At 40.2% G+C, this 22925-nt stretch overlaps 1 long non-coding RNA gene across 1 annotated transcript in view; it reads right to left on the bottom strand.

Annotated features, from left to right (window-relative positions):
• The window catches only part of LOC109392508 (uncharacterized), a 27206-nt gene extending 4720 nt beyond the window's left edge, over positions 1 to 22486 (bottom strand). Inside the window, exons 1-2 of the long non-coding RNA XR_002126069.1 lie at positions 22436 to 22486; positions 22210 to 22352 (exon numbers count right to left, since the gene is read on the bottom strand). This is a non-coding gene — a long non-coding RNA (uncharacterized LOC109392508). The remainder of the gene's footprint in view (positions 1 to 22209; positions 22353 to 22435) is intronic.
• Between the last annotated feature and the right edge of the window lie 439 nt (positions 22487 to 22925).

The following is a 22925-nucleotide window of genomic DNA, read 5'->3' on the forward strand; positions in this document are numbered from 1 at the left end:
AAAAAAAATTTTTTTTTAAAGATACAGTATGGTAAATGCATAAAACAGTACCATAGTCATATGTTATCATTATCAAGTATGATATACTGGACATATGACTAATTATATGTGCTGTATTTTTATACAATTGACAGTGCAGTAAATTTGTTATAGCAGCATCACCATGAACAGAAATTATCACCTGCAGACCTGTAGAAGGCAAGATTCTGTATGACCAATTATTTGCTGCCATACAACATTTTAGTAAAAATAAGGAGTATAATGGGGGTTGGTTGGTTGCCTCCAAATGAGCTTAAGAGCTTGAGGAAAGACAATGAGAAGCTCAGGGCTTTAAATTCCTAGTTTACATAAAGGGGTTGAAAATGTCTATGTTTGCCTTAAAAGAACTCCTACATCCCATATCCTAACCCCTACAGAAATCTTAGTCTGGGGCCAAGTTTTCTAAACATCAAACTCAAAGTGTAATCCAGGCATGGCTAACTTACAACACAAACTGAATTTCTGATGTCACACTGTCTTTTCTGTTCAAGTTAGGGCATTAATTAGGAAGGACAGAGACACCGAAAAGTGGGGATGATAACTTAAGGGAAGATTGCAAAGAAGTTGGATACTTTGGACCTTAAAACTCTAAATTTTGCTCAGCCTTCTTCACCATTAGAAGCATCCTTTCAATCCCTGCTTTAGTCTGTCGTTGACTAAAGAGAGTGTAATGCCCTCCCCTGAGGTAGGCGTCCTGCACAGGACTACTGATCCTCCCCGTACCTCCCTTGGCTTCTAGACCTTTAGCTAGACTCGTAACTCAATAGGTCCCAAAGAATGAGATTCAAAGTATGACTTATGTAGAGATGCGAGACACACCAAAAGAACTGCATGATTTTGCCAATTTATATTGCTAGAAGCTTGAGGAATATGCATGATCATATATCTTAAGAGTGTAGGATCAGGGTGAGAGGAATATAAAGATGGATGAGGCCGAACAGATTAATGTAAGCTCACTAAGCAAAGATTCTATATTCAATTAGTTGGCCTGTGCAGGAGGCAGGTGGAACATAGACAAGGACAGCAGATTATCAGAAACATTATCAAGCAATTGCAGCTGCTGTTCAACACATTCCCTGCTACCAGCTATGCAACTATTGATCTGGCAAGTGTCATTTTTTTGTAGACCTGTTAATAAAGACCATCAGAAGTAGTTTGTTTTCAGCTGGCACAGACAACAGTGTATTTTCACTGTCCTGCCTCAGGGCTATATCAGCTCTCAGCACTATGTCATAATCCAGTCTGCAGGGACATTGATTGCCTTTTCATTCCAATGGAATCATGCTAGTACACTCCACTGATGAAATTGTGCCAACTGGACCTGCTTAGAGGAGATAGAGACCACTCTACACTCATTAGCAAGACACTTGCATGCCAGAGGGTGGGCAGTAAATCTCAAAAGAACTCAGGGGTCAGCCACATCAGTGAAATCCCTTCCAGGATGAAGAACCAAGAAAAAGGCACAATATCTAGTGGACTTTGGAGGCCACATACAAGTATACTTCATTTGGACAAGCTATTCTGATCCATTTACTGAGAGGCCTTAAAACTCCCACTTTTGAAAGGGACCCTGTATAAAAGAAGGATCTACAAGGTTCATGCTTCCATGAAATCTGTTCTACCACTTGAGTTACATGACCCAATAGATTTGATGGCACTTGAAGTGGCAGCGGCAGTAAAGGATGCTGTACGGAGCCTTTGGCAGACTCTTATAAGGAAATACAGCACAGACCTTCAGAGATTAAAGCGAAGCCACACTATTCTTTGCACACAACTATTTTTTTTGAGAAATAGATGTTTGACTTATAATTGGGCTTTAATAGAGACTGATCATAGGACCAGGGGCCACCAAGTTACCATGTGATCTAAACTGCCAATCATGAACTGGGTGTTGTTATACTCAGCAAGACACAGAGTTAAGTGTGCACTCCATCATAAAATGGAAGTGGCATGGATGAAATTGGACTGGAGCAGGCACAGATGGCATAAGGAAGCTATACAGGCCCTATTTCTACGATTTGCCTTCTTTCAACCTGCATCTATGGCTCATATGAGGTTCCCCATGACCAGCTAACTAAAGAAGAAAAAAAAAATCCAAGCTTGGTTTCTAGATACATGGTCCTGCAAAATATACAGGCATCACATGAAAGAGAACAGCTGTAGCTGTCCTTCAACCCCATTCATGGACAGCTCTGCTGGACTGTAGCAAAGGGAAAACCAGCCGCCCAGTGTGGAGAGCAGGAGGTCTGCAGGAAGGGTTAAGCCTGACAGCTGGCAAGCTGACAGGCTCTCAGGCCCGGGTGAGCAGCATGGGAAGGCTGCTAGACAGACCTCATGCTCCACTGTGCTGCTAAAGAAAGAACAAGCCTACATCACAGACAACCTTAAAAGTTACAGAACCAACTGCCAACCTGTTAGCAGTTTCTACTTGCTATACTTTGTCTCGCTTTGGGGACATTTGCTTCCCCACTCCCTCAAGCTCCCAAAACTCCTTACCTAAGGGAAACTACTTTTGCTATTAAAGCTGTGTACAAATAATAAACATGCCACTCTCTGCCATCAGCATTGGGTGGACCTCCTGTCCCCAGCTTTCGTCTCTAGTCTCTTTCTTTTCCAGTCTCCCACCCAGTCCTCTCAGGTACCCTCTCAGTAGGTTCCTGGCTGACGAGTCAGGAATGCTCGGTTGGTGTGCGGGTCGCATCACCCCAGTGGGCAGAATTTTGAGCAGTGAACCTGGTCGTTCATCTTGCCTAGAAGGAGGCAAAGTATGAGCTATGTGGCTAATTGTTTGGCTGGAAGATCAGGGATTTGGAAAAAACGCAACTGGATAATTGGTAACAAAGAGGTCTGAGTAAGAGGTATACAGGGAGATCTCTAAGAATGGGCACAGAATGTGAGAATGTGAAGATATTTGTGTCTCCTGGGATGTTCACCAAAAGATGACCTTGACAGAGGAGGATTTCAAAAATCAGGTGGAATGGACAACAGTTTTCTGTAGGCATCAGTTAGCTTCCTTCCCTAGCCCCCCTTGCTGCTGCCCAATGGGCTCACGAACAAAGCAACCACAGTAGCAGGAATGGAGGTTATGCATGGGCTCAGCAAAATGGATTCCACTCAATTCAGAAAATAACCACACCGCAAATTTGTCATTTAAAGAATAGAATTTGGTAAATTAGCTTCCGGAAACCTGGCTTTGGTAACTGGTGTTTAGCAAATGGACCCACAGCTAATAATAAGTGAATCACAAAAGCCACAAGAGAATATCAAATGTATTATTCATCATCATCTCAAGGCCATGATTATTAAATGTAATTGATTTAAGAGCCTTATATTTCAACGCCAATATTTGTCAAAAGAACAATTCCCAGAGCTTAACCTAAAACTATTTGCCTATCTTTTGCCACAGGGGGAAAAATACACAAATTCAGTGTTTAAACAATCAGAAAAGCCAAGTTTGAGACTATGATAGTATAACGACGTCTCACAATTAAGTCTGAGAACTCATCCTAGAAAAAGTGCTACATGCCTCACTGCTAAACATCACTATGGTCGCCTTCAAAGTACTCCCCTTGGGAAGCTATGCACTGACACCAGCACCTAGTCTACACTTAAAAGCAATTTTGAATCTCCTTTTCTGGAATGGCCATCAGAGCTGTCATCGTATTACCCTTGATGTCCTGAATGCCTTCAAAATGTCTTCCTTTGAATATTTCCTTTATCTTTGGGTAAAGAAAGAAGTCACTGGGGTCCAGATCAGGTGAGTAGGGAGGGTGTTCCAATACAGTTATTTGTTTACTGGCTAAAACCTCCCTCACAGACAGTGCCGTGTGAGCTGGTGCATCTTCGTGATGCAAGAGCCACATGAATTGGTGAACGGTTCAGATTGTCTAACTTTTTCACGCAGCCTTTTCAGCACTTCCAAATAGTAAACTTGGTTAACTGTTTGTCCAGTTGGTGCAAATTCATAATGAATAACCCCTCTGATATCAAAATGGTTAGCAACATTGTTGCAACAAGTTTGAGAACTTAATTGTCAGACCTCATATGTAATTAGAATTTTGTGGGGGCACATTTCAGATTTGGGGTCAAAAAATGTTCCGCTTTACTGTCTGTTATCCCTTTCCATACACATATACGCAGGAACACATTCATACCTCAAACTATACATCCAGCACAGGCCTTTATTTTTATTTCATATAATAAAGAGTCTCCTGTTGTCAAGGATTGATTGTGAAGGAGTTCACTACCCTCAAGGGAATGAGTTCTGGTCCAATATAACAAGGCCCCCCAAAGAGAAATAAGAGAGCTTCTGCTTCAACTTCGTGGCTATAATGTGAATGGGTCCTCAGCCCTCTAGTCAAGATTAAATAATGTAGCGCTTTCAGGAGGAGAGAATCAGACCCAGTGGCAATCAAGAACACTATGAAAGAAAGGGAACATTACACTGAAAACATTTCTTCCATGTAACCAACAAACAAATGTCGAAGGTGCCACATCTTGAGGGAATTTCCTATTTTCCATGTAGAATAGGACATCTCTCGACTTGTCATAATAATTTGTTTACCCCATGGCATTTAATGGTAACTTTTCTTCCTGAAGGGACATTTCATTGTTATTTTCTTTAAAAAGTTGGCTTCTCTAAGCTTTTCCAAATTTTATAATCACCTGCTTTTGAATCTTCATGGGGAAAATCCAAAGCTCAAACAGGGAGGCTTCTCTGGGTTTTAGAGCATGTTGGAGCAAAGGGCATTTTATTTCCAGGATGCCTTTCTAACAGCCATTTGTGAAAATTTATACGTGAGTTATAAACAATTTTTAGAATTCCCCTTCCAATTAAAATAGGAAATTTGTAAAGAAGCTTGAGTAATGACTATGGCAGCCCAACTGCTTTTATTTAAGGTCAATGAGGATTTTTCACTACTTTACTAACCAAACATAAGGCTTCATATTTGTCAATCTTTTCAGTAATGATGAATGTTTTTCTATGACATATCCCCAGTTTTTGTCTGAATTTCCTTCATGGAAAGTACCAAAAATTTGTAAAAGAACTGGGCAGAATTAGGAAAGCATGATAGGTTGTTTTTTTTTTAAATCATCACAAATTCTTCCCCTCCCTGCATTCACAACTTTGTAATGGAACATCTTTGCAAGGTAACGCCCTAGCAAAATGATGTTGAAGTCTATTTCTCCACCGTTTGAAGAGGGGTTGGCCATGTGACTAGCTTTAACCAATGGAACATTAGTGAACGTGACACAAATGGACACTTAAAAAGTGCTTACACGTTCAGGCTTCTCTTCCCTTGGTGCTCTTAAAACCCTTCTGCCACCATGCAAACAAGCTCAGGCTAGCCGACTGAGGAATGACAGGCGTGACGGATTGTCATCCCTACAGTTGAAACTGAGGTTCTAGACATGTGACAGAGTCCAGCCGAAAGAGTTGAACCTGGCCCCGATCACAAAGACTACCCAGCAAGCCCCCCAAAATTGTCCACACACAGACTCATGAACTAAATAAATGTTTTTTAAGCCACTGAGTTTTGGAGTGGTTTATACACAGCAAAAGTTAACTGGTACAGCAAGTAACTGGTTGTCTCAGCTAGAACAGAGTTCTTACAGGGCTAGGGTCAGAGTCTAGAATTTCTAAAGAGCCGAACGCTTCCACAGCCATGGTCTGTGACCTTAAAACTAAAAAGGTAGGGCGACAGCTGGAGGCACTGTAGAGTACTACCTCTATAAAATAAAGTATGGCTTTTGAAATAGCTGGACCTGGGTCAAATCTGGGCTCTGCTATGCTAATTTGAGCTAATCATTTAATTTCACCCCCTAAGATCAGATTCTTCGCCTATTAAATGGGGATGTGTGGGTGATACAACCTGCCTCAAAGGAATGTTAAGTGGATTAAATGAGTTAATATATAATCATGGGTTTATATAGTGCTTGGTAAATAGCAATTAACTAAATTGCAGCTACACCATCACACAAATATAACAAAACTGAGCAGCCCAGAGAAGTAACATATAAGGCTTGAGGGCAACACAGCTGCAAAGTTTATGTAGTGCTTCCTGAAAACTGCTAACATCCTAGGCTGTTACAGAGAATAGCACACTTTATTTGGTGGCCAACTCACCTGCTCTCCCTCCTTTCTCCACAGGTCCCAGTGACATGCTATGCAGAGTCCCCCGCTCTGGGACATGGAAAACTTATCTTCTCCTAAGCAGGTCACCACCCTGTGAGATAAATTCCCTGCTTTGCTTCCCTCTGCTGGCCCACTCACCCTTACCCCCCCGTCACGGATTCCTAGCCCATCACTGAAATTAAGAAAACAGACCTATTATGACACCTGGTAATAAAACATGGATTTACTCCAATCACTCTCCCAGGGAATATATTGGTATCTTTGAAATGTTTTCAGGAAGCCATGGGTTCAGGCTGGGAGCTGGATGCTCAGGCAGGCTTTGGGGGGTGAAGGGGGGGCATCTTGGGCACCCTATCTTTGTTTATCTCACTTTTTGTTTTAGGGTCATTTTGCCACTGTCACTCGGAATTCTGAGATTTAAGGAAGTCCGTGTGAAGAAAAGTTACACTGTGGAATCAACAATCCGCAGGAAATCCTGCTGGTTTTTTATGTGACTTCAACTTAACTATAACAAATGCATCTTACAAAGGAATTCTCCAGTGATTTTGGAGATTGCTTTTAGTTATTGTTTTTGTTAAAAGCCCAAAATAACTTTCATGTGGTTGTCCTTGATTTTTTAAAGCATATTTTTAAAGCATATATATATATATATATATATATATATATATATATATATATATATATGTTTAGTGAAATAAAAACAAAGAAAATATACATACACACTACGAATGGCAGTAAATTCTTAACTGGCAAAGTTACTTACACTTTTTGACTTACACTTTATGCCCCCTTCCTGTCTAAAAGCTACTATTTTTAATGTAGGCCTGTATGACAGCAAGTGACAAGGCCTAGCAATAGGAAATGCAGGAGAACTGCCTGGAAGAAGACCAATGCAGAGAATGATAGCCAGCCTCCCACTACCATCCCAAGGGCATTTCACACCAGAGTCCAAATGAAATATCTAATTGGACACAGCAGTGAGCAAAGGAGAAACTAGATTCAGATGCTTGTTCATTCAGCTGGCACAGTACCTGTGCTCCCAAGCCTGCCCTTTCGTTCTTCAGTGGCAAAGCCCAGGCCAGCCCCACACCCAGCAGGGCTGCTTAACTGCAGAGCCAGTGTGAGGCCAGGACAGCAGTCTATCCTGAGGCCCATGTACCTGCAGGGCTGCCACACAGGGCACAACCTAGAGTCGGAGCCCAAATTCATGGAGCCTTGGGAAAGATATTGTGAGGATGCAAATTTACATGGAAAAGTAAACACATTGCTAGAGCTTTAAAAGGCATTAATTAGGTTCATGTGGATTCCTGTTTATATTAATTTCGAGTACAGAAGTTAGAAGCCTGTGGGATGAGATTTTCAAATTCGGGGCAAAAAGCCCAAGGCGTGAGCTAACAAGAGCACCGCTGTTGTCCAGAGCCCTGAGCAGCTGAGCGGCTAGTCACTGGGCTCTCCGGTGGGGACACGAAATCATTCAACATGGGCCTGTGTCTCCGTCCATTCAGGCTGCTATCACAAAATGCCATAGACTGGGTGGCTTATAAAAAAGAATTTTATTTTTCACAGCTCTGGAGTCTGGGAAGTCTCATAATCTGAGAGCCCTCTTCCTGGCTATTTGTTTTCTTTTGTTTTGTTTTTTGCTGTGTCCTCATGTAGCGCAGAGAGAGAGAGAGAGAGAGAGAGAGAGAGAGAGAGAGAGAGAAAGAGAGAGGGAGAGAACAAACTCTGGTCTCTTTTTATAATGGCACTAATCCCACCATGAGGGCCTCATCTAAACGTAATTACCTCCCAAAGGCCCTACCTCCAAATACCATCACATCAGTGCTTAGGGCCTCAACATGTGAATTTGTGTGTGTGGGGTGGGTACAACTCAGTCCATAGCAGTCTAGAACATCATGTTCCAGAAAGCAATAGAGCACTCAAAGAAGGACAGGGACATGTCATAAGAATGGAAAAGACAACTTGAATGGGCACCCACTGGCCAATTAGGGAAAAATTGAGTGTAAAAATAAATAATGATCATAACGGATCATAACCCCTTAAATAAAGTAAGATAGCAGAAGTACACATATATTTAAGCGAATACATTGAAAGTTGGACACACAATGAGATATTCACAGTTTCAAAGTACTTCCCCACAAAATACTTTATGATGAGTGACTTTGCTATGGAGGCATCATGTTAATATTAATATGAAGTGATCAATGCAAACATCATCATGATGAGACAAATCAAAAACATGCACAACCTGAAAAGATACTAGAAAAGTGAATATAGCACCATTTCTGGGATATTCCAGCCAAAGATGCATTGCTCTAATCTAATCATGAGAAAACCTCAAACAAGCCTAGATTGAGAGACATTCTAAAAAATAAACTGACCTGTAATCTTCAAAAGTGCCAAGTTATAAAATCAAGGAAAGACTAAGAAACTGTCTTAGACTGATGGAGACTACAGAGACATGACCACTAAATGCAACAAGTATTTCTAACCTGGGTCTTTTGGCTACAAAGGACAGTATTGGCCAATTGGCAAAATTTGAATGAGGCCTATGAATCAGAGAGGCAATGGATTGGTGCTAATTTTCTGATTTTGATCATTGTAGTATGGCTATGTAGGAGAAAGTCCTTTTTAGGAAATACCTATGAAAGTATTTGAGATTGAGGAGACATCAGGTAGTCAACTTGCTTTCATATGGTTCCAGAAATGTCTACAGACATTGTCAAAGTCTCTGACAATTGAGGCCAGGGAGGCAAAATTGTGTGCAGTTGAGAACCATTGGACTAAACCAACTGGAACAGGTATTACCTGGGCTCCACTTAAATGTCTTCAGACCTCTGCTATAAAAGTATTAGGAAACTACCAACTTTGCAGGAAGTCATATAATAATGAATGCAAAGGGAGATGGAGAAGAAAACCTCTAATATCACCAAATATGCTCATATTAATTTCTTCTCCCCGATATACATATAACATCAGACCTTGGGGAATGCATTATCCAAGTTTTTCATTTTATATATAAAGAAGGATTAGTCTCTTTTCTTACTTTTTGACAGCACCAATCAGGCCAGAATGTGCTCACAGCAGAGCACCTGGCTCAGTTAGATTTCCATTCGGACTTTTTCAAAGGTCCCCTTCCAGTGTATTTGTATAGAACAAACATACTAGTTTTAGCTTTACTTGTGATATTTTCATTGTAACATTTTCCTATTGCTCCATTAGAGATTGTATTTCTTGCTTTATGCATGCTTACCTATCCATTTTCATTTCACCAAATGGAAGTGTTAAAAATTGAACTACATACTGAAATGCTTACTAGTACCCTTCTTTCCCTAGTCCTATGATTACCTATTAAAGACCTATGAGGAATAACAATTTTAAAAGTTTGAATACTTCTTAAGAAAAGCACCAGAAATTGTATTCTCTCTGAAGCTAAACATTCATGTGTCCAAGGGTGAAGCTGTGTGGGAAATTATGATCAAATGCAGTGATTCATAGATACTATAGACCTGTATCTTCTAGGAAGTGTCAGGTGGGGCCTTCTAAATCAATACTTTCATCTGAATAAGAACTCGAATCTGTAATAGTCAAGCAGTCTGAGGACAACAATTAGCAGCCATTTATCTGATCAGGCTGTTTTCTCCTCAATGGGAAAAATATTGTACCATTCCAGCCAGAGTCATCTTTTGTAATGGATACCAAGGGTTTTGCACTTTAGTTAATCATCTAACAGTTATTTACCCAACAATACACCTATCTGCCCAACACTGTGCTGGTACACAATGAAGAAGTCTGAGCTGGAGTGTTCACATTTTAGTTGGTAAACCACAGGAAAGGCTAAGCAAGCCCACAAAAGCCCAGTGCTGACAGCAGTGCCTAAGAGTGTAATATAAAACCAACCACACAACCAAACAACCAACCAACCAGCCAACCAACCAACAAATAATGTCTGCACGTCATCTGGATAAGAGAAATAAAACTTTGTGTCATAAAAACAGACTCTCTGTAATGGGCCGAACATTTGTGTCACCCCAAAATTCATATGTTGAAGCCCTAACTTCTAATGTGGTAGTATTTGGAGGGGGGCTTTTGGCAGATGATAGGTTTTATATTAGGTCATGAGGGTGGGACCCTCATGATGGGATTAGTGTCCTCATGAAAAGAGGAAGACATCGCTCTCACAGCACCAATGAAAGGCTAGATGAGCACACAGCAAGAAGGCAGCTGCTGACAAGCCAGGAACTAGACCCTCCCCATGAATCAAATATACTGGCACCTTGATTTTGGACTTTCCTGTCTCCAGAACTATAAGAAATAAAAGTCTATTATTTAAGGCACCAAGTCAATGGTATTCTGTGATAGCATTGTGTCCAAGCTAAGACACTTTCTTTCCACCATGTCAAAATTCTATAGATCTTCCATCCTTGTCACTGTGACTCTTATAGCATTATATATGTCTCCTGTACTCTCATAGAATGACAAAGGCCAGATGGCTACCTTTATTCTTATAACAACATTACTGGCTTTAAAATCAAGTGACCTTGTCGTGGATCACAATATGAAGTCCACATGGTACAAACAGCTTACAATCCCCTGTTAACAAACTAATGAAGTTAAGGTTGGTCTCTTAATTTTATTTGCCTTTTCATTTTCTCAACATCAAGGAAAAGAAAATTAGATCAAAATTAATGTTTAGGCTCAAGAGACATTGGACTTCATGCCTACTGTCTCTATTACTCCAAATGTAATTAAATATGTTGACTTCAATAAATGCACCTTCTGCTGCACATGCATTGATTTCAACAGTAATGAGTTTGCATTCATTATAATTTATTTTAGCCAGATAATTAATACTACTCTTGTTTATGTCTTCTATCATGAAAAAGAATGGCTGTTTGCTTACTTGTTTGAACATACTGATGATTCAATGGTCTTTATTATGCTGCTAAATTGCAGTATAAAATAAAGTCCTGGCTAAATAGAAGCTTCAAATCTTCCGTTATTGATCTACTGTTCTAGCCCAAGAGCACAGAAACCATTTCTTATGAAGATCGAGGTGCATCCGTTTTTATTCTAAACAATATAATGGGATTCTTAAAATCACTAAACCACCAGGTAGGCATCTTAAGAATAATCAATCGTTTTTTTAAATGCTTCAGATTCACCTTGAATGATGGTCTTCAGTCTCATCATTTTCTTTTGCTTTTGGGAATCCAGATTTTATCAAACTTGCAATTTATTGTATAGCACTCATCTCTTCCTCCCCTATATATTTACTCTACCTGGTTACTCCTGGTGTTTCGGCCCCTTTCACTTATCCCTGCTTCACAGATAAACACTTGCCACCCTTAGTGAATCACATCCCTGCTGGATGTTGGTAAGTTAAAATACAAAATTAAAAAAATCCAAGGGTCCAATTATATATATAGGCCAGTTATATAGACAAAGATAGAGATAGATATAATATATATGATATATAATATATATATATATATATATATATATATATATGATATTACCCAGCAATACAACTATTTGCCCAACATTATGCTAGGTGTATGAAGGGGTTTATTATAAAGAATTGGCTCACATGATTATAGAGGCTAAGGGGTCCTGCAATCAGGAAACTGGAAACCCAGGGGAGCCAATGTGTAATTTTAGTCTAAGTCCAGAAGCCTGAGAACCAGAACAGTTGATGGTGTGAGCTCTAGTCCAAAAGCCAATAAACTCAGGTCCCAAGAGGAGCCAAAGTTTCAAAGCTGGAAAGACCAATGTCCCAGTTCAAGTGGTCATATAGAAGGAATTTCCTCTCACTCAGCCTTTTTGTTCTATTCAGAACTTGAATTGATTGGGTGGGCAATGACTTTTTGGATTTCAGAACAAAAGTAAATACAACAAAAGCAAAAATAAACAAGTGGGACTACATCAAACTGAAAAGCTTTTTTACAGCAAAGGAAACAATCAATAAAATGAAAATGCTCGTTCTAAGGAATCAGAGAATACATTTGCAAATCATGTATCTGATAAGGGGTTAAAACCCACTCACATTAGAGAGGGCAATCTGCTTTACTCAGTCTATCAATTCAAATGTTTATCTCACCCAGAAACATGCTCACAGTCACTTCTAGAGCAATGTTTGGCCAAATGTATGGCCACACTGTGGCCCAGTCAAGTTGACATATAAAATTAACCATCACAATTGACTTCTTTCTCACAAACATATATAGCAACATAACATTGATAGACTTTCACTAAACTTATTTTTCATAGGAATGACCCTCTATCACTTCAAGAATGGGGTGGTATGACCCATAAGATGTTACTTCTCACTGTACAGAGATTGCCAGGTATTCCAATTATTCTCTAATTTATTTTCAATAGGCCCAGGTAACTCAAAAGCAAACTAGCTGATACATCAATATCCTGGATTGTATGTCAAGCAAACTCTTCCCCTCTCCCATTGCATGAGAAGGGAAGCAATAGTTCAGGCTCGTTCTTAGGCATACATTTCTGACCAAATATTCACGATTCTTTGATTTCCAAATGATGGGCATATGAGAACAATCAGGACTCAAACTGCTTAATCCCTCAGTATACAGGACAACACATATAGTCTAAGATGGGTTAGGAACAGTTCATGGGTCCCCATCACACTTTCTTCATGCACCAGTTCCACCTGGACCAATAGCAGTAAGCACCAAGATTCCCAACTCCTCCACAGTGCAGGAGCTGAGTCGCACTTCAACCAGGAAACCACAGCTTATATGTTGGCTTACATCTTGACCTTCCCCACAATCTTTTATTTCAAGACCAGGGTTCTGTGACTTAAGCCAGTGGTCTCAAGGGCTGTAAAAGCTACCAATCTGTGTCAGTTTCTGTTCATTGAGTAACATACATCAAGACATGAATATAAGCACTAGAGTGTATTTCTGGAAACACCAAAGGCGGGTTAAGTGGGGAAGGGCAGGAGTAGGCATGGAGAATATGCAGACACCAATGCAGGGGTCATACCTGACAAAGTAGAGAGGGAAGGAAGGATTGTGTAGGATGGTCCTCTGACTGCAGCACAGCTGTAAGAAAATCTCAGCCAGGCTAACACAAAGTGTGGCTGAGCCTCCAGACCAAAGCTGACCACTAGAGGAATCCTGCCAGTGCAAAAATTCCTCATTCTAGGACCTGCATGTTGCTTAGTTATTAGCTCGGAGCAGCCTCGGGGAAGTGTGGACTGGCATGAATGTGCAAATCCAAAGATATGGCAGGTGGGGGCTGCCAATCAGCACTTCCCCATGCAGAGGTGCTCTAGAAGGAAGAGTTGAGCCAAATTCTCTATATCAAAGCCACACTTTCCTGAAAATTCTGTTCGCCTCACATAGAAATTTGAAAAGTGAGAAATAGGACATCACTGCTAAAGGCAGATTTCCACATAGAGATGAGTAGCATTTTGAGGCTACGTAGTACTCATGCAGTAGGGTTATTTTTGTGAAACTACCTGAAGGTTCTCACTAAGTCCCCATTTTATTGGATCTTCGGAAAACTCATGATGCATGTTTGTGACAGATGGCACTAGTTCATTTCTGGAAGTACTAGAGTCATTTGTATCTATGTTATTGCTATGTCATTTGACAGCTGACAGTTCTAACTTCATTCTAAAAAAAAATTGAGCGATTTGGTTGAGTTTTGGAGATTTTACGAGTTGAAGATGGAGGACCAAACTGTGCATTTTTGCCATATCTTACTGTTTTATTTCCATAAAGAGAAGAACATGGGTCAAGCTTGTGAAAAGTTGCATAAAGTTTATGGTGACGATGCCCTACAAGAACATCAGTGCCAACAATGGTTCATGAAATTCCATGCTGGTGATTTTGATCTCAACAATGCTCCTCAGTCAGGGAGGCCCACCGAGGTTGATGACGACAAAAATAGAGGCATTCATCGAGTCAAACCCATGTTACATGACACGAGAGATTGCAGAAACATTGAACATCCATCATTCAAGCATTCACGACCACCTGAAGAAGATGAGATACCTACGCAAGCTCGATATTTGGGTTTCGTATGAACTCAAAGAAGTTCATTTGATGGCATGTATAAACATCTGTAATATGCTCATTAAACTTGAGGAAAATGATCCTTTTTTGAAACAACTGATAGCTGGTGATGAGAAGTGAATTGTTTACCACACTATGGTGTGCAAACGGTCTTGGTCCCAACATGATGATTCATCTCAAACGACATCAAAAGCAGACATTCATCAGAAGAAGGTTATGCTCTCAGTGTGCTGTGATTTTAAAGGTGTAATGTTTTTTGAGCTCCTACCAAGGAACCAAACAACCAATTCGAATGCGTACTGTCAACAATTGGACAGTTTGAACAAATCCATCATCCAGAAACGTCCAGAGCTTGTTAATTGTAAAGGAGCTGTGTTCCATTGCGACAACGCAAGACCACACACAAGTTTGATCACCCGTCAAAAATTATTGGAGCTTGGATGGGATGTGTTGCCACCATGCTCGCCTGACCTTGCGCCATCAGACTTCCACTTGTTTCATTCTTCAAAACTCCTTGCGTGGTATAATGTTCAATTCAGTTGAGGCTGTAAATCAGCACCTTGTCCAGTTTTTCACAAATAAAGACAGGTCCTTCTAAGAATGAGGAATTATGAAACTCACTGAAAGATGGCAAAAGGTTATCGAACAAAACAGGCACTATATCATTGATCTTTGCTCTTTATATAAATAAATGACTTTTGAAAAACATAGACAAAATACGTCATGACTTTTCTGAAGACCAAATAGTAGACTCCACTGGTTTGGCCAAGGGTCAATACAGATAAATACAGAGAAAGAGAAGAAAAGTCTTGACTTTGGGATTTAAAAACAGACACTTGAATTTACAGCAGAGACAAGGCTCTGTCAAAAAGGAGATTTGAAAGAATAAAATAAAAGATGTATTTTGTCTTTTAGTTTCTCAAATTTAAGCTTTAAAGCAGCAAAGGCATAAAGTCTATTCTATTGGGTTGTCGGAAAAGTCATGAAACATTTTTGCAATGAAAAAACAGAAAAAATATGTCATGACTTTTCCGACAGCCCAATATAAATTAAAGACTAAAATTGAAAGCAATTGAGAGCCAGTTTATGCCCTAGCTCCATTCCCAATTCTACGTAAATGTTGCCTAACCTAAGATAGGAAGAAATTTAATTAAGGAGGAGATAAGGAGAGTTTACATGCTGGCAAATCTCTGAGAAGGTCCTGGTGTCACACCCACTCCAGAACTCAGGCCAGATAAGCATTGGACATGTAAGTCCCAAGATGAGGTTGGACCTCCAAGAGAAGAGATTTTGGGGGGGACGACCTGCATCTTCCTTCCTAATGAAGGCTAGGGAAGTGGCAAGTCTCGAGGGGAGGGCTTCCATGCCCACCATCACAGGGTTGATGAGTGCCTAGGCAAAGAGCGTCTGGGAAAGAAACCAAATCTCTTACAGGAATGATACCGGAGAATGTGCTAAAGTTGTCTATGCTATTAAGAGGATAGCTCAGTGAGCTGATGACTTACATGGTTTTTCAAGGTTCTGGAAAGGGGACCCACAGAAGACAGTGACCTCAGCCAGTGCTACTCAAGTGTGGTTCACAACTGGTTAGTAAGAGTCTGTGATGAAATAAGTACAGAAATTGAGAACAAGCCTTTAGAAATGATTATAGCAATTTGGCATGATCACAACATCCAGATGTGTGATCAGTGACTCCCTTTTTAAGGAAGGTAGAGACCATTTTGTAGTTTCAAATTTGTGTGCTGAGTTGCATGTCATATAAACTGCATACTAGGACTGGTAAAAAAAAATTCGAGGGAAAAATCATCTTTCACTAAAAACAGTTTAAGAAGCACTGGCCTATATCCATAAGGGGACTAAAATGGCCCAGGGACATCTCAGTGCATACAAGAATGATTATCAATGGCAAACGTCCAGACAGGACATGTTACATGGCAGGGAATCCAAACAGCACAGTAGCCTAGTGGCCCCTACACCATTCATACCACCTCTGTGGGGAGTCTGAAATGACTGAGGCATTACAGAAGCGAGAGAGTTTACAGGATTGGCCAGTTTTCTGACAAGAAGTATAGAGAAAGCTCAGATTAAATTCAATTATAGAGAAATTTGAAAAATGTGCACTTATCACGCTAGGTTTTGTGGCCAAAGAAAACATATGTGCTTTGCTGTAACATTCCCTAACAGAACATTCTAACAGAAACTGCCCTAACAGCCTGAAATAGCTAAGATATTTCTATTTTAAAATATTGAGAAAAATATTGTTAGATAATAACATAATTTGTGGCCTTCTCATCTATGTATCAAGCAGAAGCATAAATTTGCCATTAAAGCAAATCTGGGGCAGTCTGAGCGAACATTTAACGGTAAACATCTGTTATTTCATTTTGTTCTGAAAATAAAATTTGGTGTTTGGATTCAAGGAACAGAGACCCATGCAACTAACTTCAAGGAAAAGAGGGCTTATGTAAAAGAGAGCCATAGATAGGAACGGGTACCTTACTAGGGTACCATCAGCAACTGAGGTGACTCGAGGAACTGGACACTCCCTCAGTCTCCTCTATCTCTAATGGTGTCTTTGTCAAAAGTTGGTGTCTCTGCTTCTCTTTGCATACATTCCATCTCTGTCAACATGCTTTTGAGTATTCAGAGTTGCCATCCATTATGGCCACATGTCCCAACTTTGAACCTCGAACAACACTGCCAACTGAAACCCAGTTGAAATTCCTGCAATAGAGAATGAGATTGGCTTATCTGTCTCCTTAAAGTAGGCCACACAGATAACAGCACTCTGGGCAGTCTCCAACAGGCTGACCTTGGGTTAGTTACGCTGCATAAATCTAGTCATCTAAATCTAAGCAGCTATGTCTATGTTTCTTTAGAATGGGGATAAGAATCACTAGTCACAGGGCTGCCCTTCGACCAGGAGAGCTTTGCTCAAAAATGGGCAGTGGGTTTGCCAGGTATTCTAAGGGCTGGTACATCCAATTCACCTGAGGGTAAGAGCTGCCCAGAGACCCAACTATTTTCTCTTTGCCAAGCATCTCTAGACGAAGCTACAGGGAAACCTCAGCAGCATAGAGGATGGATGGTAAACATGCTCCTTTTTTATATTCTATGGATTGTTTGGATTGTTTGGATTTGATTCTCAAGTGTTTTCACATTTTATACTCTCTGATTCCATTTAAAAAATGGGGGCAGTGATTATAGAAATGCATAATTACCCTTTTTAAGATTGACTGCTAGAGTGGAAATGTGATATTCGCTTGACTCATTTGGCTGCTGTATACACACAATTCTATTTTTGGTTCAAAGCTGCTTACATAATGACATTGCAAAGGCACTAGAATAAAAATAGGAAAAAACTCAGTGTCAACTGTATGCCTTAATTCTAATTTAATTTATAGTGTGAGTCTCTATGCAGCCGTTACTCCAACAAAAACCATTACTCCCTAAAACTCTAAACCCTAAAAGCACAGTTTAAGAGTCGGGCCCCTTCACCCCAAAGAGTATCTTAAAGTCTATATCAACAAAGAAAATACAAGTGTGTTACAACACTTCTTCTTCTATCATCTCTAAAAAATTAGCCTCATTTACTCATGGCTCCTTGAGTTATTAGTCTATCAAGCTCCCATCCTTTCTGCTCTGTCGTTCATCAATGCAAAGTTTCCTTCCCACCTTCTCTGCAGAGCCCAACGGACTGCCCATAAAATGACCTCCTTCTAATCTTCTGTCATGTCTTAATTCATGTACAGTCCACATCACTAGCTCCTTTCTCATAGGCTAACGAAGGAGCTGTAAAATCTTCTCCCACCCAGGAGACAGCTCAACTGTGGCCAACACTGCCACCGTGTATTTCCAGACACACCTTTGCACAGAGTAAATAGAGGAAAAGCAGTTAGAAAATGAGGCTTCACTAGACTTTACTGCCATTGATTGGGTCACAGAGGTTTGCTATTATTGCTGCTGTTTAAGGTGTTACCTGGAGTCATAGGTGATATCAGAAAAAGGTGTGTATTTCTTTTAAAAGAACTCACAGTTTATAAGGACACCCTTAGTGAGGTCACAGACAGTTTTAAATAGTTTCAGGATCCCCACAGCTCTAAAATAGCCACCTGAGGCTTATAAAGAGAAGTAACAATTATATAGCCATATTAAGGCAACAAATTAAGTTTGTTAGAGGAGCTGAGACTTTTCTGCTTGTAAACTGTGTGGCTGAGATAATAAAAGCACATACTTCCTGGAAGAGTTAGATAAGAAGGGAGAGCAGAGGAAAAGGAAGGGCAAGGCAGCACAGCTACTCCCCAAATTTGCTCTTAGGTGAATTTTCGGGGCCAGAGGGAGTGACGTGGGGCATGACGTGAGGCCAGGGCTGTTCTGGCATCTCCACCTGGAAGGAAATGTCAGGGACGTGATAAGTGTACCCTCCTAACACTGGTACTTCCAAACTATTTGGTCCAAGGAACCAAAGAATTGATTAATTCTCTCACCTGTTGTTAGCACTCTAAAGTTTGAGAGTTACTTCAAGCATTGCCTCTAGTTGACAACTAGCGCAAACATTTAAAAAAATAAACAAAACTTTTAAATGATTGCAAAACTTTTACCCAACCACAGAGGCCAATAGGAGAATGAAAACTGTGATTACCCTAAAGATGGGTTTTTTTTAAATTCTAAGAGCAAATATTTCAATGTTAACATGCGGCTAAACAGAGATCGAAACAATACCAAGAACAATACCTGCCACTTTTTCTTTCTAAGTGTAGGATTTAATAATGACATCTGATTGGAAAAGAATATAGTGATTAGGAAATGATTCGTTTTGGAGCTTACATGTTCTCAGACATATGGTAGTTTGAAAAAAGAAAATGAAAGACAATATGCATAAGGGAGTGACGGAGGTAAAAGTTCAATGATTTTCCATCTGCTCCAACTTATTATTAAAGACAGATATGGCACTTTTTATTTTCTAGTGGCCTGAATTAAAAATCATCCTGTCAGCATAAAATCTCTACTTAGTTTTCACATAAAATAAACATTAATGGTGGAGCATAACTCTCAACAGATTAAACATTAACCTTGAGTTTACTGAAATCCTTGGGATTAAAGGACATTATCCTAACATGTGTGCTGCATTCCAGTGACTCATGATCATAAATTTAATAAAAACCAGTTACATTGAGCTGCACAGAGGACACAGAGATTCTGGCGATAGGTGGCATAAATCAAACAGGCTTCAGCAAAGTAGGGAAGCTTCTGGTTCACAACAGAAAAGTTCAATGTGACTGGAGCCAGGTCTCAGATGCTATCACCTGGAAGGTATTTCTGGTCATGTTTTGGTCAATCTTTCCCTTATGTTGCATCTTTCTTAGGCAGGCTTTCCCCTGTGATTAGATTTGCCTCATCACAGCTTTAAGGTCAGTAGAAAGAAAATTTCTCTTTCCACTTACTCCAGCAGAAATCCTGAAATTTGGACTCACCTGGGCCATGTGCCTCTCACAGGACCAGTACCCATAGCCAAGGAGGGTGGTTGTGCTAGTTAGCCAGGGTCAAGTAAATGAATGCAACCATTACTCCAATGAGTAGAATCCACTTTACTAAATTATATGACTGCAGTGCAATAAGGGTGGTTTGCAGAGGAAAAGACCAATATGATTACCAGTCAAAGGAAGTTTAGATGCTGAGGTGTATATATGTATCACGGCAATCAGAAGTGTCTGGACGCTGATGGTAAGTACTTTGAGCACCTCTTGTAACTGCAGAAGTCACACGTGACTTGTATTCCTCTTTTGTTATCAGTATATATTATTACAATTTTAATACAGTTTTTTCCTTTCTTAAAATGCATACATCTTTTGGCATCCTCTGTGTATATCATATACATACCATAGGCATTAGTATATACCATGTTTCCTTGTTCTGTCAGCTGAAAGGGCTTAGAAGCACCAATACACCAGTAGTAACAAACATATTTAATGCAAAGATCTGGGTTTCTCATACCATTCCTCAATAAAAGGAACCAAGGCTCCCTGGAGAACTGGCTAATACTAGGATTGGGGCAGGAAGTATACAAGATAACCCTGTAGCATCATGTAGTGCCACAAAGTAAAAAAGTGCTCCAAAACAAGCAAACAGACAAGTAAACAAAAACCTCACCATGTTGGGGGTATGTCACAGGGACACAACAGCTGACTGAAAGAGCTCCCAATAGCCAAAGGTGAAAAATGTGCACATAACCTAAGGTAATATTGAATGATAACGCAAAGCATAAAATAAATATCCATGAATCCATACAAATATTAATAAATGATTGTATAAATATATAAATGAGGGGAAAGAAACAACTCTCCCATGCAGAAGAATGCCGAATAATTTATGTAGCTACTTCACCCTCAAGGAGAGTGAATATATCACCTTAAGGAGGTGATTAAGGTTGAGGACTTGAAGATGAGGAAACTGCCTTCTGTGACTGTGGTTGTATAGAGACAGTGAGCTGATACCCTCACTCTAAAGCAGGATTTTTCAACATTAGTGCTACTGGCAATTTGGGTCAGGATGCTCTTTCTGCGGTGGCTGTCCTATGTACTGCAGGATGTTTAACAACATCCCAGGCTTTACCTACTAGCTGCCAGTAGCACCGTCTGCCCCCTGAGTTGTGACAATTAATAATGTCTCCAGACATCTCCAATGTCCCCTGGGAGACAAAATAGCAAGCTGCTGAGAATCACTGTCCAAAGGAAAAATGACAAAATTCTCCAAAAGCAAAATCAGTTGAATGGAGTTTAAAGAGTTTTGGTTTGGGAACCAAAGTAAGCAGTGAGACTGAAGATAAATACAAGAGTTACGTGTCTCGCTAAAGTCTGAAAAGAGAGAAGAAGGGTAGGATTAAGATAAATTGTAATGAACAAGTTGAGAAAGTTAGTGTTACCTTTAAGTAACTTTTGTATAAGTTGTGTTTATCGTAAAAGTTTGTATCTCTTATGTTTGTGCATCAGTTAATATATTTTAGTCATTGTAGAAGATAGATTTCCTGGGCCAGCCGAGTGGCGCGATGGTTAAGAGCTGGCTTGGGACGCCAGAGGGCCCCAGTTCGGATCCCACATATGAGAGCCAGTGACACTGCCCTCTACAGCTAAGATGCTGCACAACAGCTCAACCTGGAGCTGGGCTACCAGGAGTCACCAGTGATGGCGTAGGCTGCAGCCCCTGCTGCAGTGGGTTGCCATGGGCTACCATGTGTGGCCAGCAGCCAGCATGAGCGGCCCTCAAGCCGCTGTGAGCGGCAGTCCAGAGGCCGGCGACTGATCTGCCTCACCCGGGGAAGAGCGCAATGATGGTGCCAACTTGGGCCAGTGAAGCAACGTCCTCCACAACTAGACTGAAGAACAAAAGGATAGCAACTTGTCTGTTCCCCTTCCCCCAATTCCCCAATTAAAAAAAAAAATCTTAAAAAAAAAAAGGAAGATAGATTTCTTATGGCTGACATATGTTTTGATTAATACTTATGCTGAACCTAATTTTAAATATTTTAATACTGACTGTGTGGGTGTGTGTTTTAACACTATGTCTTAACCTGGAATTCAATGAAAAATTATCCTTACTAAAACTGGGTGTCGTCTCATAACTGCAAATTAGTGAACATACTTGGAAAGGCATAGAGCAATCCAAAAAAATCCCAATAAAGAATGATTAAACTAACCTACACCCTTCTAGGGAGTACACATCTTAGAACTTTGTACATATTCTACAGAACCATGATGGACATGATGGATAATTCAAGCAGCAAAACAGAATACATAGTAGGACCCCTTTCAAAATTGTTCCATAGGGGGGAAAAATCTATAATATACACAAAACTTCTCAGAAAATAATGGCTATATTTCTGTATTAATATCCCACGTTTCATAGTGTTTTAAGGCATTTTTTAAAGTCTATGTTGCTTTTGAAATCAGAAAAATAATTCAAGTTTGGCAAGAAATATCATGGTCTTACCATCCATACGCAAATGAAGTCGTCACTAGCTCAGGTGAGGTCCCAGGAGATTCAGTTCTGAGGGAAAAGGCCAGTGGAAATGGCGGAGAGTCCTCACATAACTTGATGTTTTCATTTTGTCATGGAATGAAGTAGCAGTAGCTCTGGGAAAGAGGAAAAAGACATTGATAAAGCCGTCAGTGTATCATGCCTGAAAACAATGGGGGAAAGCAAGTGGCTCAGATACTTGGCTAGGAAGAAAGGCAGGTAAACCTTATCAGGAGGCAACCAAAACAAGTCAAATCAACTTTCCTCTGTGCCAGCAACCTGGGTCACACAATAAATCAAACTGAGCCAGATGCGTCACACTAAAGTCAACCACCTTATCAACTATTGGCTGAAATCACGTGAGTTAAACCTGAGTTTACAACTGGCAGATTTTATCTCTGGGGCTGTGTATAAATGAGAACACAGATTTACCTGAATCATGTTCCTGACTGTTCCAATAACTCTATGACTAGCATTAGGGAATGGAATCTAGTATCTTTTTGCTCTAAAAAATGGAAACTTCTAATTAAAGACTCTTATCCATGTCCTCTACAACTACTGGCAGATAGAATCCTATCGCCTGCTAGAGAAAGGCTTCCAAAATATATTTTAAAGTTTCTTATGCCTGCAACATGCAAAAATATTTTTATCCCTTGAGGGCCATTTCCCTCTTGGACCTGCAGAGAGAA

Source organism: Hipposideros armiger, unplaced genomic scaffold (assembly GCF_001890085.2).
Source record: "Hipposideros armiger isolate ML-2016 unplaced genomic scaffold, ASM189008v1 scaffold_333, whole genome shotgun sequence".
Classification (NCBI taxonomy): Eukaryota; Metazoa; Chordata; class Mammalia; order Chiroptera; family Hipposideridae; genus Hipposideros; species Hipposideros armiger.